The sequence below is a fragment of the Eublepharis macularius genome, chromosome 2, assembly GCF_028583425.1.
Source record: "Eublepharis macularius isolate TG4126 chromosome 2, MPM_Emac_v1.0, whole genome shotgun sequence".
NCBI classification, from domain to species: Eukaryota; Metazoa; Chordata; class Lepidosauria; order Squamata; family Eublepharidae; genus Eublepharis; species Eublepharis macularius.
In genome coordinates this window covers 184,138,393-184,154,270 of record NC_072791.1, presented here as the reverse complement: position 1 = coordinate 184,154,270, position 15,878 = coordinate 184,138,393, and the positions used below count along the sequence as shown (strand labels likewise).

The window sequence follows — 15,878 nt, the reverse complement described above, 5'->3', positions numbered from 1 at the left end:
ATAAGACACACTGAGACATTACAATTAGTAAGACAGAGTCATGCATGTACTGCACATAGTGGACATAAGAAAATTTTGCTTAACATTTTATTACAAACCAGGAATGTTGGAGATTATCTTGAGAATTAACTGGCCAAACTCACTGCACTTACAGAATTCCCTATATCCAAACAATTTCAAATAGCAGTTCACCCAGGCTTCTTGAACAGCTTCTAGACAGGGCAAGTCTAAAAACTCACCTATACATCTCATTCTACTACACAACAGAGCATGTCTCACTACATTCTCAAACAACAGTGCACATTCTTTCACTTTGGTATCATCCAGCCTTAGTTTACTCCCCACTTAGCAGGGAAATGCAAACAGTACAGAAGTATTTCACTGCTGAAGTAAATGAAACTATTGTTGGTAGTGCAGATGCAAACACATAAAATTTATTTTCCCTACTCTTCTAGCTGTTTGGGACCAAATACAATATTATTACTATTTTTGTCCATCAGTGTTAGAACTAAAATAAAAGAACCATGGGAGACTTTAGAATAAAATATGCTTGAGTAATAATGTGTTGGGGCAAAAAGCGAAGAGAATAATACTTACTTAAGTGATACTAAAGGAAGCGATGGGAAAGGCCAACACAAGCTTTGGAAGTTTGCTTAACTCTTGAGAAGGTTTAACAGTACAGTGCTCTGAATTTCCAGTTAGCTAAGACAATGCTTTTTCCTCCTGAAAAAAGCCAAACAAAGATAGCATTTAGTTAAAAACATTTCTTCTGAGATAAGCTGCATTGCTTAATTATGCATTCCTCATACAGCACTGAAAAGATACACTCATGATGAATGATGAACGGTGACTGAAGAAGGGAGCTCTGACTCTCAAAAGCTTACACTCTGAAAATCTTGTTGATCTCAGGACTCAAATCTTGCCAGCTCCAAAAAGAAGGCAGAAATACCAAGGGCAACCCCGGTACAAGGTATCGGAAACAACAAACCAGGGCTCAAAAAATCAAAAACCAAAGTATAATCCAATTTCACATATTACAAAGTGCAAAAGTGCTATAAATACATGCATAAATACATAATAGATTATACAATATCAATCAAAAGTGCATAAATACAGAGTCCAATTATTAGCAGATGTAAGGTAATTACAAATCTTCACTGTCCGGAACAAATCCACCAGTTAAAGTGCAAATGCCAAAATTAACAGAGAAGAATCAGTAGGTGGGGGCTTGTGCCATATATTATTCATTAACAGTCCATAAAGTCAAATACATGTAGAAAACAACGCCGACGGCGATTTGCAGGCAAATAACATTAACCCGTTTCGTGAGTACCACTCCTCACTTCCTCCAGGGCGTGAAACAGTTTGGACTGAACATAAGTATGTAGCAAGCACAAAACAAACTCTCCCACCGTTCCTCCGAACACGTGATTCAACGCCGTTGGCGTTGTTTTCTACATGTATTTGACTTTATGGACTGTTAATGAATAATATATGGCACAAGCCCCCACCTACTGATTCTTCTCTGTTAATTTTGGCATTTGCACTTTAACTGGTGGATTTGTTCCGGACAGTGAAGATTTGTAATTACCTTACATCTGCTAATAATTGGACTCTGTATTTATGCACTTTTGATTGATATTGTATAATCTATTATGTATTTATAGCACTTTTGCACTTTGTAATATGTGAAATTGGATTATACTTTGGTTTTTGATTTTTTGAGCCCTGGTTAGCTCCAAAAAGAAAGCCAAATGCCTTATACTGTAATATAGTGAAAATGTCCCATTTCACTTTAAAGACTAGCTCACTGCAGCATGAGTGTCCGCAGGCAATAACCTACTTCATCAGATGAAGTGAAATAAGGGTATAGTTAGTTTCAGGTGGGTAGCCATGTTAGTCAGCAGCAGAATAGCCAGATTTGAGTCTAGTAGTACCTTAAAGACCAACAAGATATCTAGGGTATAAGCTTTCGAGAGTCAAGCACCCGTCATCAGAGATGAAGTATAGTTTGTGAGTGCATACCCAAATAGACATGGGCTGCGGCAAAATGCACAAAATACTAAGATAATGTAGCAAGAATTAATTACAGATGCACAAGGAACAGATCCTGGTAGGAGCATGGTGTAGTGGTTAGAGTGCTAGACTAGAACCTGAGAGATCCAAATTTGAGTCCCCCTTCTGCCATGGCAACTTGTTGGGTAACCTTGGGCCAGTCACAGACTCTCAGTCTAACCTGTCTCAGAGGGTTGTTGTGAGGATAAAATGGTGGAGAGGAGAATGATGAAAGCTGCATTGGGTCCCCATGGGGGAGAACGATGGGGTATAAATGAAGTAAACAAAATACAGACTATGAATTTTATATATGTTCAACACCTGTAATATCACATGTGGAATTATTATTCCACATCTTTTTGCTGCCTCTTAAACTTCCCTCATATGCACCCTCTACTTTCTATTTCTGACCATATACTTATATTTACTTATTTATATCCCATCTTTCTCCCGAAAGAGACCCAAAGCAGCTCATATTACCTCCTAGCCTCCATTTTATTCTTACAATAACCCTGTGAAGTAGAATAGTCTAAAGGAGTGTGACTGGCCCAAGGTCACCCAGCAAGTTTATATGGCACAGAGGGTATTCAAACCTGTCTCTCAGATCCTTGTTTAACACTCTAACCACTACGTCACCCTGTCCATCTTGCCTGTATCCTTGGTCTTGAGGATCCAGATATCTGGGCAGCAAATAAATCCAGTAAGAAGATGCAGGGCCATGTCTTAAGTACCAGCTGGGAACTCTCCACCTCATAAAGCAAGGGGTGGCTCTGAAGCAGGCAAACAGTTCTTTTGAGATTCTGTCCCCATTTACAGGACAAAAGAGATTTGGAGTCCTTGATTAATGATATGAATGCCTGGCATTCTTGGGCAACTCCCTATAGTCTAATACAAATCAGGTGTCGTCCCAGCATCCTCTGCTGACTCTCTCTCCCCATTTTGTCCTGAGCTGGCCAGAAACTTAATTTATTTGGAGGACAGAGGGTCTCAGCATCAAGGAGTGGTAGTGGAGACAAGGACCAAATGGAGGAATATAGCAATATCAACATTAGGGATAGCTATAACACTAAAAATAGATTGCCATCATGCAGTTCCTCAGTTATATTGTCTGGTATTGACAGTCAAAGCCTGTGAGTGGCTGCTGCCAAGTGCCTACCTTTCATAAGTTAGAACAGGGCCACCTTTCTAATATATGGCTCCTGTACCTTTAAGGATATCAGCAGTTTCAGATAGTCACATTATGGTGACACTGAATGGTCTGAAAAGATGCTCCTGCCATTATACACACAGCAGACATAATTCTCAAAGACCATCCCAGAACGGGAACTTCTTTACAAAGCAATGGCCCCTGCTATTACTGGTCCCTGCTAAGCATATACTTCCTAATTAAATATTCTCATTTGCTGATTTTAGGATTGGCATAAAGACAGAATCAAAATAACACAATTTGCTACAGAAGCACAATTCAAATAATGGATAAAAAATCACACTGGCTTTAGAATGAAGTCAAAGGCCTTCCTTCAACTGTACTTCTTTAAAAACCTTGCAAGATAAAGAGAATATGCTTCTAGAGCAGAGATTATTCAGGATGGCAACACTGTCTGCATCATCACCAATGAACCTCCCCTTTTAATTAAAACAATGTATCAAATATTTATTTTTAGATTACTAGTGTGCGTGTGTGCGAGAGAGAATAAACATGACCTCAGAACATAGCTGAGGCCCATAACCATCTGGCCGATGTCCCTTTGAGTTGTCCATTATGGACCATCTGAGAATATACAAGCAACGTTTTTCTAATATTGACACTATAACAAAATTCCGAAGATCTGAATTTAAATCTTTGCAGACAACTTGATTGATAAACCTATGCCCAAGTACAAGACAATTAATCATTCTTAGGAAGGATGCATACACTGTTGTGCTTATATGCCAAGTGAAGCTTGCTCCTTAGCTGCAACTGATGCTGCTTCTCTGAGCTGAAGACCTTAACATGGGAGGAAAATGTTGCATTCAAACTGTATTTAAATCGTGAAGCATCAAGAACAAAACATAGGAAAGCAAAGCACTTTACATTTAGCGTCACTGTGGTTCAGGCAGCATCATTTCCCTTTGATTCCACATTATAATATAGAAGCAAGCAGAAAAGAAATTATTTTTCTTTAAATGTGCATGTATCAAGAATAAGAGTCTTCAATTTATTCAATGAAGTGCCTGCCATTAAAATATCTTATGAAATGACAGGCTTTAATAATGTGTTTGATGACTGCAAGCAGACATTTGTTTTCTAAACGAATCCTTTTATTATTGACAAGGAAGGTATATTATAGTTTTCTGGAAATAGCACGCTTTGCAATCCTTACTCAGGTTTAGAATAGCTTAAAGTAAGCTATTGATGCATAAGTCAACACAATAACACAAAATGGTAGAAAATTATTCATATGTGCTACCTATGCTAGTAACAGGGAAAGCACTTGTAAACTCCCTATGACTTCGCACTCACCCCTACGAACTGTTGGTTGCCATGGTAAGCATTTGTCTGTATACTGCACGTTAACACATCACCACCAACCCCATTCCTCTTAAGGAATTAGGAACTGATGTTTGGACTCTTTATTTAAGAAAATTAAGGGTATTAAATTATGAGTCTCAGAGAAGTATGCTGCGACTGAAAAAGAGCTTCCTGTACAATTTGAGACATAAAACATACCTGAAGCCGACAATTTATTTTTAGCAGCTGTTTTGCCAGTATATATTGTCACATTTTCTACTCCTTCAGCCAACACATGACAAAAATTTCTGAAGCAGTGTGTTTACAGTGAAATCCTAAGCAGAATTACTCCAGTCTAAGCCCACTGATTTCAATGAAGCAACTTTGCTTAGGATTTCTCCATTAATGTACTTTACATAGGTAATTACAGTATTGCTATGAGGCACAGCAGACCAGAAAGCTGAGTTCTTTTAATCTATTGATCACTTGGTAGCATGGATATAATACTATGGTCTACATGTAGCAGTAAGAAGTGGCAGAATCCTGAGGTTGAAAAGTAGCTACCAATTCAGGATGCGAGTGTGGGCTGGCATTTTGAATGGTCCCCCATGTGGAAAAAAATGGCACACCAGGGATAAAACTCCTAGCACAGCTTATCCCCCGATCTATTTGATTCCTAACTTCAGATTTTTTTAAACATAGGGGAACAGGTACACATTTGATTGCAATCGAAAGGGGGCAAAGTCCATTTTACCGTCACATTTTCCCACATGTGTAGACCAAGCTTAAATACATTTGTATTTGCACTTTAAAAGCATATTTTTGCTTAACTATCCAACATTGTCCTAGTTCTCCTTAAGATATGACATACACTGAACTTCCTATACATATAACAATACAAATATATGAAGAGCTTCATATACTTTACCTCAATAACTTTTACATGAGTCTACAATGTAAGGCCTGTATTATGACCACTTACTGGATTTGTGGTTGAGATGAGAGACACATGAAGGGAAAATTTCCCATTTCATAATCTTGGCACTATCCTACACACCAACTTCTTTATATGAAACTGTGCATTCCACATTATCTATTTTGCCATGTATACACAAAGAAGCAATGTCTGCATTAAAATATTGTATTGAGAGAATCAGCTCAAAGCATCAATTTCAATCTAGCAAGATGTCCAAATGTCCACCCAGAGCACTTGAGCATGCAGAATAAGTAAACTCATCCTATTATTTAAAGTTTCAAAGATCTTTAATGGAATAGGAATTTACAGTTAAATCCTCAACAGACTTACTCCAGTCTAAGCCCAGTCTAAGCCCAGTACTTAGGGTAGTTATTTCACTTAGGGTAGTTTATTTAGGGTAGTTTATCTCACCATCGTCCCTGTGCAGGCCTTTAGAAACAACGAGGCATTATATCAAGGGGTTTGAATACAGTGAATCTAAGGGGAATCTCTTAATTTGCTACCCATACCTTTTGTATTATACTAATTAAAAATGTAAAGTAAGAAGTGGTCCCAGACAATAGACCACAGGCAACACTGTTGTTCCAAATTTCTTTCACTTTACTGTAAAATAAATCAATACAACTGCAATAGTTCTATGTATCTCTCATATTGAGTTATCACTCATCAGTCACTTACGGCAGACTTGGTTTGCTAATTAGTTCTTTCTCTATTATTTATTAGTTAAATTTAAAATAGTCTACTTGTATAAGAACCCCAAAGAGGTTTACTATATTCAATTTATCTACTAAGAAAAGAAGTATATTCAATAAACAGCAGAAAACAAGCAGAAAAGGTAAAGAGATAATACTGATTTTAAAACAGTAGATTCTATCATTCCTGGATTTTTAAAAATTTGAACTGAACAGTGGTATGTGATTATAATTTGCGTGCACAACGCATACGGCTAAAATACGTATGAACCTTTTTGCCTCCACACATGCTTTGCACTTAAAATCACATTTACAGTGCAATTCTAAGCAGAGTTGCATCCTTCAACAGTGGCCTTAGAAGGATGCGAAATTGCTTAGGACTGCACTGCAAATAGCTTATACAGAATGGGAGAAAATCTGAGCATTTTATAGACCTGTTGAAGGTCTATCAAATGAAGAAGATGAATCTATTTACAATAACCCAACATTTGCATGATAATTTCTGAACTGTGTAACTTTTTTTCCAGTACTGTACATTTCCCCCTTAGAACTACATATTTTGTGTCCATACCCCCATTTAAAAAGCCTTGCCATCATGGCTACATTAGTTTGGATATCAAATTGGATCATAAATTCAAACAGGAGACATATAAAGCTAGAGACCAGGGAAGGAATGCACAATTAACTTACAGATTAAGAAATCATTAAAAACTATTCAAAAGCAAGATGGAACCCATATTTTGAAGGACAGACTATTAAGAACAGGGTTCCAATGCAGAAACAGAAGTCCACCAACTTAACGACTGACATCACCAATAGATTCCTATTATGATGCTACTACAAGGAATAAAATAGATCATGTAAACTATGAATATATGATGGGTAAGCATGGAAACATAAAAACATGGCAAGAAATTCATGCTCAAGGAAAAAACATCCCATGGCTGATGTATTATCAAATGGTGTCCACACTCAAAGAATAATGATGCAAAAACAATGGCCGATTAAGAGATAAAATCATGTTTGAACAACTAATCAGTGGAGATTCAAAGCATCTATTAGGAAAAGTATTAGGAAAAGTATATAAAATTCTACTGCAATATGCCACAAAATCGGAACAAGTTAAAAACTGTATGATAAAAATGATGTAAAACTTTGGAGAAAGTGTCTTTATGAGCAAATGGGAAAACTTACGGACAAAAGAAATTAAATTTACAGACTGTCAAATGTTAAGAGAGAATTGGCAAAATACATTTTTAGATGGTATATCTCAACAAAGGACATTGCAAGAACTAATAAGGACTACAGTGGAAGGTGTTGGAAATGTCCATGTAGAGATGCAAAATTCTATCATATGTGGTGGACATGTAAGCAGGCAAAAAGTTATTGGATAAAAATTCATGAAGAGAAGTTTTGCTTTGCACTGAATCCTAAAAAACATGTTATTAAATATTTTACCTAGTAGTATTACAAAAGTACACAGTGAACTTTTTAAATATATGGTGACAGTGGCGAGAGTAGTATATGCAACAAAATGGAAGGCAGAATCTTGTCCAGATGTAACTGAATGGATGAATAAACTGTATAAATATGTGTCTATGGCTAAATTAACTTCTTATATGCATAAGAGACCAATATGAGAATATCAGGAAAAATGGAACGACTTTTTTGATTCTGTAGATGGAAATTAAGAAAAACTAAGGATAGTTATGGAAACAGACCAATTAGAAAACAAGTATTTTAAAATGGTGAATATAAAATATTGAGTATAAGTAAGTAAGGAGATGGAGAGGAGTAATGTTTTGAAGCTTAAATGTGCTGTTATATATTCTGTTTGTTTCTTTATGTATTGTTTATTGTATTTTTCTTTTCAAATCAAAATTTTAAAAAAGCCCTGCCATCAGTTCAATGGTACCATCTTTGTAAGGTATATTTAGACTGCGAGCAAAAAACCAGGGTTATCTTGCCTTGGATTTTAAGATGAAAAGCAATGGAGAAAAAAATGTGACCCACAGGGAGATGAGTGCTAGAATCTGGATGTTACTCCTAAGTAGACATGGGCACGATCCAAAAAAATTAATCCCGATTTAGCTGATCGTGATTCCACGGCGGCGCCAAATCCAGGTACCTGAACCTCGCCGATCAAGTCCCGTTTCCGATACAGAATCGGGAACGGGAAGGCCGACGTGGGAGGGTGCCCCACCACCAACACTCCTCCTGACCAGAGTGACCAGGCACTAGTGTGTGTAATACTGTGTGAGCCCTCAGCCAAGGAGGTGCCCACTGAGCTTGGCCCCAGAGCTAGACGGCAGCCCTGGAAGCAGAGAGAGAGAATAGGAATAGAGCCCAACCCCAGCTGCAACACTCCCCCCCAGACCTGAGCCCTCAGCCGAGGTGCCCACCGAGCTTGGCACCAGAGCTAGGCGGCAGCCCTGGAACCAGAGGAGATAGCTCCCTATTCCCTAATTCCCTATCCGCTGAAGCCCAAAGCTAAAGCTCCCTCTCTCTCTCTCTCTCTCTCTCTTGCGCTTTCTCTCTCCAAAAGCGGCAAGCGAGAGCTTGCCTCTGTCCCACTCCACCCGTGAGCGGAAAGTGAAACTTTGTTGCGCAGCACATGGCTATTTATAAAGCCTGGGTCTGCTACGCAGGAGGGCTGTGTTTGGCCGTAAGAGCTGCATCTCAGGCTTTGCAGGGATGAGATTCGAGTGCCCATGGCTATAGAAGAACACCCCCTTCCCCCGCCCTCCCCTCCTCCCAAATGGACAAGACGGGCGCGTGCTTTTCTGGCTGCTCCATGGTTGGAAGGAAGCCCTGCTGATCAAGGAAAGCTGGGCTTCCATTCGCATTTCCAGGGCGACAGAAGGAGGGCAAACAGCTCCGGCATTCCCCAGGCTCTGTTTCCATGGGGCTCCATTCCCTTGGGAACAGATGGCTGGCGCAAGACTGTCTGCAGACTGCAATCCCGAACGTAAACCGATCGATCCGATCGAGACCCAATAGAGCGCCCCGCCTGACCGCTGAACCGGGAGCCATGGACGGAACCGATCAGCCTGGTCCCAATGGCGCAAACGCCAAATTCGGGGCAATTTTCAGACCATAATTCCGATCGTGCCCATGTCTACTCCTAAGGCATGTGTAGATTTTTGGCAAATTTCAGATGGTAGGAACATGGAGCAGGGCCTCTTCATGTGAGACTGAAGTGTTCCTGTTGGAAGGCACAGTCTTTGAAGTACTTGCACCCAAACCATTTAGGATCCAATAAAGAGGATCCCCCGGTCAATACTGAAGCCAAATAGTAAAGGAAATCCCCTGACTGGGGAGAGTGATCATAAAGAGCTGATCCCCAAAACAATACTATAAAATTTGTACACTTTAAATTATGCAATATTACTGGTGCAGTGAAGAATAATAAAGTGCAGATATGCTCACAATAAATAGTTAATAAGATATTCCACAATATACTTGTAATCATACCCTATGAACACATAAATAGCATATATCCAATAAATACTTATATACAATAAATACGATTGATGGCCGCAAAGTTCATATGTGCATGATGTTACTCTTTTTCCTTTTATATTGCAGGTATGTCGAGATGGAAACCTCTTCTCTGTGTTCCCATTCCTAAAGGTCAGTATAGCTATTACCAAAACTAAATTAATGAATTGTTCATCAATAATCCTTTACAGGCAGGACCATTGCGAGATCCTGGAGCATAGAACGGCCGTCTGGAAGCCCCGCCCAATGAGATGTCAGCCAAAGTAGCTAGTTTTGAATAGTAATTTTATCAAGGGCAAAGAAACGATCCTGAAATTAACCTGATAAAAATAAATACATGCATGTATACTACCCTCAAGTCTTATTCACTCAAGTCATAATAAAATCAAATAGAAAAATCTGTACTCACTACATCACAGAGACTTCTAATACATAAACTGGCGTAACGTCTGTTGATGGCCAAATACTGTGCCACAAATCTTTATCCACTCCATTTTAAAGAAGCAATTAACTGCTCATGCAAATTAAAAAAAAACAGTACAACGGAGAGCAAAAATTACATGAACAGATATGCAAATTAAATATAAAACAGGGTTAACATACCTGTAACTTATGTTCATCGAGTTCTTCTGTGCTGACACACATGGGGACTGCGCAGGCGCAGGCCAGCCGCCGGAGAATTTTCTAGAGCTTCCATGGCTCCGAAGGGGCCGTTTGTCGCGCGCCTCAGCGACCGTTTTCCCGCCCAAACGGTCACGTGATCCTCCAGCGACCAACGGCCCCTTCCCTCAGTTCTCCCTTGCCGCCGCTTGACCAACACACTTCAGCCGTAACACCTTAAAAACACCAATATCCGTTACAGCCATCACAGTATTGTGCATTGGAGTTCACAGCGGGGTAGGAGGGAGGGTTGTGTGTCAGCACAGAAGAACTCGATGAACATAAGTTACAGGTATGTTAACCCTGTTTTCATCTTCGTTCTTCTGTGCCTCCACACATGGGAGTGTACCAAGCTTCACACAATAAGGAAGGCGGGGGTGAAGTCCAACACAATTTTATTAAGCAAACAAGATCAACAATAAATAGATATGCATATATACATCTATGTAAAAATACTGTGTAAGGACACATAAATACTCAATATTTACATATATACACACCCCCAGGCACATATATACACACTTTCACTCAAGGGTACCCAACAGGTACGCCAAGAAAGTCATACCAAAACTCCCTCAGGAAAAAAGGGAGTGTAAGACAGCCTTGGCCACAGATACATCCTGCTCCGCATTGACATCAACGGCGTAATGCCTGACAAAGGTGTCTGCAGAGGACCATGTGGCTGCTTTACAAATGTTAACTAGGGGCACCCCCCTGAGGAGTGCCGAAGAGGATGCTTGGGACCGCGTGGAGTGGGCTCTGACATGAAGCGGGCAAGCCACCCCTGCCAGGGAATAGGCCTTGCTAATGGCCGTCACAATCCACCTAGACAGGGTCTGTGAGGAAGCCCTGTTACCCTTGTCCTTGGCCCCAAAACATACAAACAGGTGAGGACTGGAGCGGAATCCCTTCGTCCTATCCAGGTAATAGGCTAGGGCCCTCTTCAAGTCTAGGGTATGGAGGGCCTTTTCCCCCTTAGAGGAGGGTTGAGGAAAGAATGCAGGCAGTGAGATATCCTGCGAGAGGTGGAAGGCGGACACCACCTTGGGCAGGAACTCAAGGCAGGGACGCAGGACCACCTTGTTGGGATGAAACACAAGAAAGGGAGGGTCAGACCGCAGTGCAGACAGCTCACTGACCCTTCTGGCCGACGTGACGGCCACCAAGAATGCTACCTTGTAGGATAGCATATCCAAGGGGCATGTAGCCATAGGTTCAAATGGAGGCAACATGAGATGTGAGAGCACCAAGGACAGTGACCACCGAGGCACTGGCGCAGACACAGGTGGGTAAAGATTGTACATGCCCTTAAGGAACTGGCGGGATTGCGAGTGAGAAAACACCGTAGCACCCTCAACTCGGGTGTGAGCAGCTGATATCGCTGCCAGGTGGACCTTGAGGGAGGAAACCTTCAAGCCCAGGCCACGCAAGTGGCACAAATACTCGAACACAACCCCCAAGGGACTGCTCTCGGGCACCACTCCTCTGGCAAGTGCCCAGAGCTCAAACCTGCGCCACTTGGCCGCATAAGCGCGCCTAGTGGATGGCCGACGAGCATTCAGGAGGACCCTCTGTACCTCGTCAGTAAAGCCTATCGGGGAGGAACGATCCGCCAAGCCGTTAGGTGCAGCTTCCTTGGATCGTGGTGGACCAGGCTCCCGTTTAGGAGAAGGTCTTGCCGAGGGGGCAGACTCACATACGTCCGTTGGGACATCCGCAGGAGCTTCGGGAACCAAACCTGCCGTGGCCAGAAGGGGGCCACTAGAATGCAGTCCGTCCCGTCCTTCTCTATCTTGCACAGGACCCTGGGAATCAAGGGGAACGGAGGAAACATGTAGTGCAAGCCCTGCGTCCACGTAAACTGGAAGGCATCCCCAATAGAGAGGGGGTCGCTCCCTGCCCTGGAACAGAACGTGTGGGCCTTGGTGGTCGCCGCAGTGGCGAACACGTCTATCACTGGATGACCCCACATCTGGAAGATCGGCCCAACGCACTCTACGTTCAGTTCCCACTCGTGGTCCAGTAAAGGGACCCTGCTGAGGGCATCTGCCCGGGCATTGTCCGACCCAGCCACGTGTATAGCACGGAGCGACACGCCGTTCTTGATAGCCCACTGCCAAGTGAGTGTGGCTTCCCGGCACAGGGCCATGGACACTGTGCCCCCCTGCTGATTCACGTAGTACATGGCAGTCGTGTTGTCCGTCTGCACCAAGACCTGACGATTTCTCAGCAGTGCTGTAAGAGACACAAGTGCGAAACGAATGGCCCTTAGTTCAAGCACATTGATATGGAGGGTCTTTTCCCTGTCAGACCAGACATCTTGCACAGACACATCACCACAGTAAGCCCCCCATCCCATCAGAGAGGCATCAGTGGTAACCGTGATGTCATGGTGTTGATACCCAAAAGGGGTCCCTCTAAACAAGTTGTCTTCAGACAGCCACCAGTTCAAGGAGGAGAGGATGACCCTCGGGATAGAGAATTTGAGGGACGGAGGGTGTAGCAGAGCATCATACCTCCGCACAAACCAGTTCTGGAGAGGGCGCATACGCAGCCTAGCGAAAGGCACCACAGAGGTGGCCGCTGCCATATGCCCTAGTAAGCACTGGATAGTGCGCACAGACTGGAACCGGTTCCTTTTAAACATGGACACTAGACCCCTTAGGGACCGAGCCCTCTCCAAGGGGAGCAGGGCCTTACCCTCCACAGAGTCTAACAGTGCACCAATGTAGGACACTTTGCAGTTGGGCACCAGTTTGGATTTCTCCAAGTTCACCAGGAGCCCCAGGCGTTGGCAAGTGCTAAGTACCAAGCCAATGTCCTGCACCAGCCTAGACTCCGATTCAGCCACGATGAGCCAGTCATCGAGGTACGGAAAGATGGTACAGCCTTCTTCCCGTAGGAAGGAAACCACAGGGGCCACACATTTAGTGAACACTCGTGGGGCAGTGGACAGGCCAAAGGGGAGCACCTTATACCGGAAAACCCGTTGCCGGTAAACAAAGCTCAGGTACTTCCTGTGCTCCTTCCGTATGCCCACGTGAAAGTATGCGTCTTTTAAGTCAAGAACCGCAAACCAATCCCCCTGTTTCAGCAAGGCGATCACAGCCGCCAACGTTACCATTTTGAATTTGGTCACCTTGAGGAAGGCATTAAGGTCCCTCAGATCTAAGATGGGACGTAAGCCCCCATCCTTCTTAGGGACCAGGAAGAACCTAGAGAAGAATCCCTTTACAGAGTCCTCATAGGGCAATTCTTCCACAGCACCCTTGGCCAAGAGCGACACGATCTCCGCATCCAGCTCGGCCATAGTGTTATTGACAGCTGTCAGGGGTGAACTGCATCTAGGCAGCTCAACGAACTCCAGCCCGTATCCCAGTTCAACAATAGTTAAGACCCATGAGTCAGATGTTATTGACTCCCACTCAGAGAGGAGTGGACTAAGTCTGTCCGAAAAGTTCGGGGATACGGCTGGCGTGACCCGTCAGTACTGCCTCCCGGTGCCCTGCTGATCCTTCTGCTGGGCCGGTTGTTGTGCCGGACGAGGCTTGAAGGGCCGACGCCTCCTCTGCTGTTGTGCGGGAGGGTAGGGCCGCTGTTGGTAGGCAGGATACTGCTGGTAGCCCGGCCGCTGTTGCTGGTATCTGCCCTGGTAATGGTAAGGGCCAGATCGGGGAGCGTACCGTGACCTGGAGGAGGGCTTGTCCGCTGGAGCCAGACCCAAAGACCGCGCCGTCTGCCGGTCCTCCTTCTTTTTCTTCAGGGTCTCGTCGGTCGCTTTGGAAAAGAGCGAGTCCCCCTCAAATGGCATGCTCTCCACTCTGGAACGCACCTCTTGGGACAGGGCCGTAGACCGCAACCAGGAGTGGCGCCTGAGGACCACCGCCGAAGCCATCCCTCTAGCAGCAGTGTCAGCAGCGTGGCTCCCAGCGTTCATCTGCTGCTTAGACAGCCTCACAGCCTCTGTCTGCAGCAGGGACACCACAGCCTTTTGCTCAGGAGGGAGGTCTCGTGTATAGGATGCCAACTTCTCCCAGAGGTACAGCTGGTACCCTGCCATGATGGTCTGATAGTTGGCAATCCTCAGACCCAGGGAAGAAACAATGTACTGGCGCCTGCCCATGGCATCCAGTTTCTTGCCCTCCTTATCGGCAGGTACCGAGGAGTGACCCGATCGCCTGGGGTTGAACTCCTCTGTGACCAAGGAGGAAGGTGGAGGGTGTTTCACCAGCGCCGGCCAGGTACCCTGCTTGATCTTGTAGAGCTGCTCAATCCTCTTGGATGTTGGAGGTTGATCGCAGGGCACCTGCCATACCTTCTCCACGATTTCCTCAATACCCTCGAGCATGGGGAAGCCAACGTACGCCGGGTTGTCTCCGTAAATGCGTTTGAGGAGCTTGTCCTTGGTCTGGGGAACTGCCGAGGAGATGTCCATCTCTAGAGCCTTGGCCATCCTTGCCATCTGGTCGGCGTAGATGCGGAGGTCCTCGAATGGCGAGTCCGCAGATGGTACCAGCTCCTCAGCTGGCGATGGTTCGGACCAGGACTCCGACTGGTAGCCGCCAAAGCTCTCCACATCCTCCTCATCGGAACCGAGCTGGGATTCCGGAACCTGGTGCGGAGGGGGAGCCCACGTCGACCTCGATGTCGAAGGCCTCGGTTCCGACACGGAGAAACCCGCAGGTGCCCCTTCCCACTGGCAATGGTATGGCGAGGGGAGGTAGGAGGCCTGTCGATGTCGGGACGCAGTGGACCGGGCCGATCGGACACTGTCCCCAGACCGACGTCGCTCACGACCGGCAGCTGGTGAAGATGGACGGGCAGGGGAAGGACGGCTCCGACGAGGAGACGGGCTCGGTTCCAGCCTCGGCGACCGAAGAGCAGGCGATGGTCGGATCCGACGGCGCGGGCTCGGCTCCGGCCCCGACGAGAATTCCGCGGGCACCGTCTCGAAGGCCATCGGATCCGGCACTGGCACGGCGAGTTCCTCTGGTTCGGGGGAATCCAGATGAGGGGAAGGCGTGTGAGGAAGCACGATGACCTCCTCCTGGGGAGCGGGATGCGGCGACCGATGATGTTTGGTCTTCTTCTTCTTCTTCGCCGGTTCCGAAGAAGACCTCGGAACCGACGCGCTCCTCGCCTTCGAAGGGGACCTCGGCCTCGACCTCTTAGGTTTTACCGGAATCGACCCGGTCGTCGGTTCCGATCGGGGACTCGGTAGACGGATCCTCGGTTCCGACGTCGGTCTCGGATCCGACCTGGTGGAAGATGCGCTACGGGGCGGCCGCACCGGTCCCTGCGCTGGAGAGGCCGCTCTCGACGCCGAGGCACTCGGGGGACGCGGTTTCGACCCCGACCTCGCGGAGGCCACTGAGCCAGCTCTGGAATGCCGTTCGGCAGAGGGGCTAGGGCCGGCCTTGGAGGAGGGCAACGGGGCGCCTCCGGACATGACCTTCTGCCACAGGGAGGAGTTAAGACGGGCCTTGCGCTCCTGTCGGGCCTT

At 45.2% G+C, this 15,878-nt stretch overlaps 1 protein-coding gene across 3 annotated transcripts in view; it reads right to left on the bottom strand.

Moving 5' to 3' along the window:
* The window catches only part of MBD5 (methyl-CpG binding domain protein 5), a 198,807-nt gene that overhangs the window by 90,740 nt on the left and 92,189 nt on the right, over nucleotides 1-15,878 (bottom strand). For all 3 annotated transcript variants that reach the window (XM_054971421.1, XM_054971422.1, XM_054971423.1), the window contains exon 3: nucleotides 598-723. The gene's annotated coding sequence lies outside the window, so the exon portion shown is untranslated. The remainder of the gene's footprint in view (nucleotides 1-597; nucleotides 724-15,878) is intronic.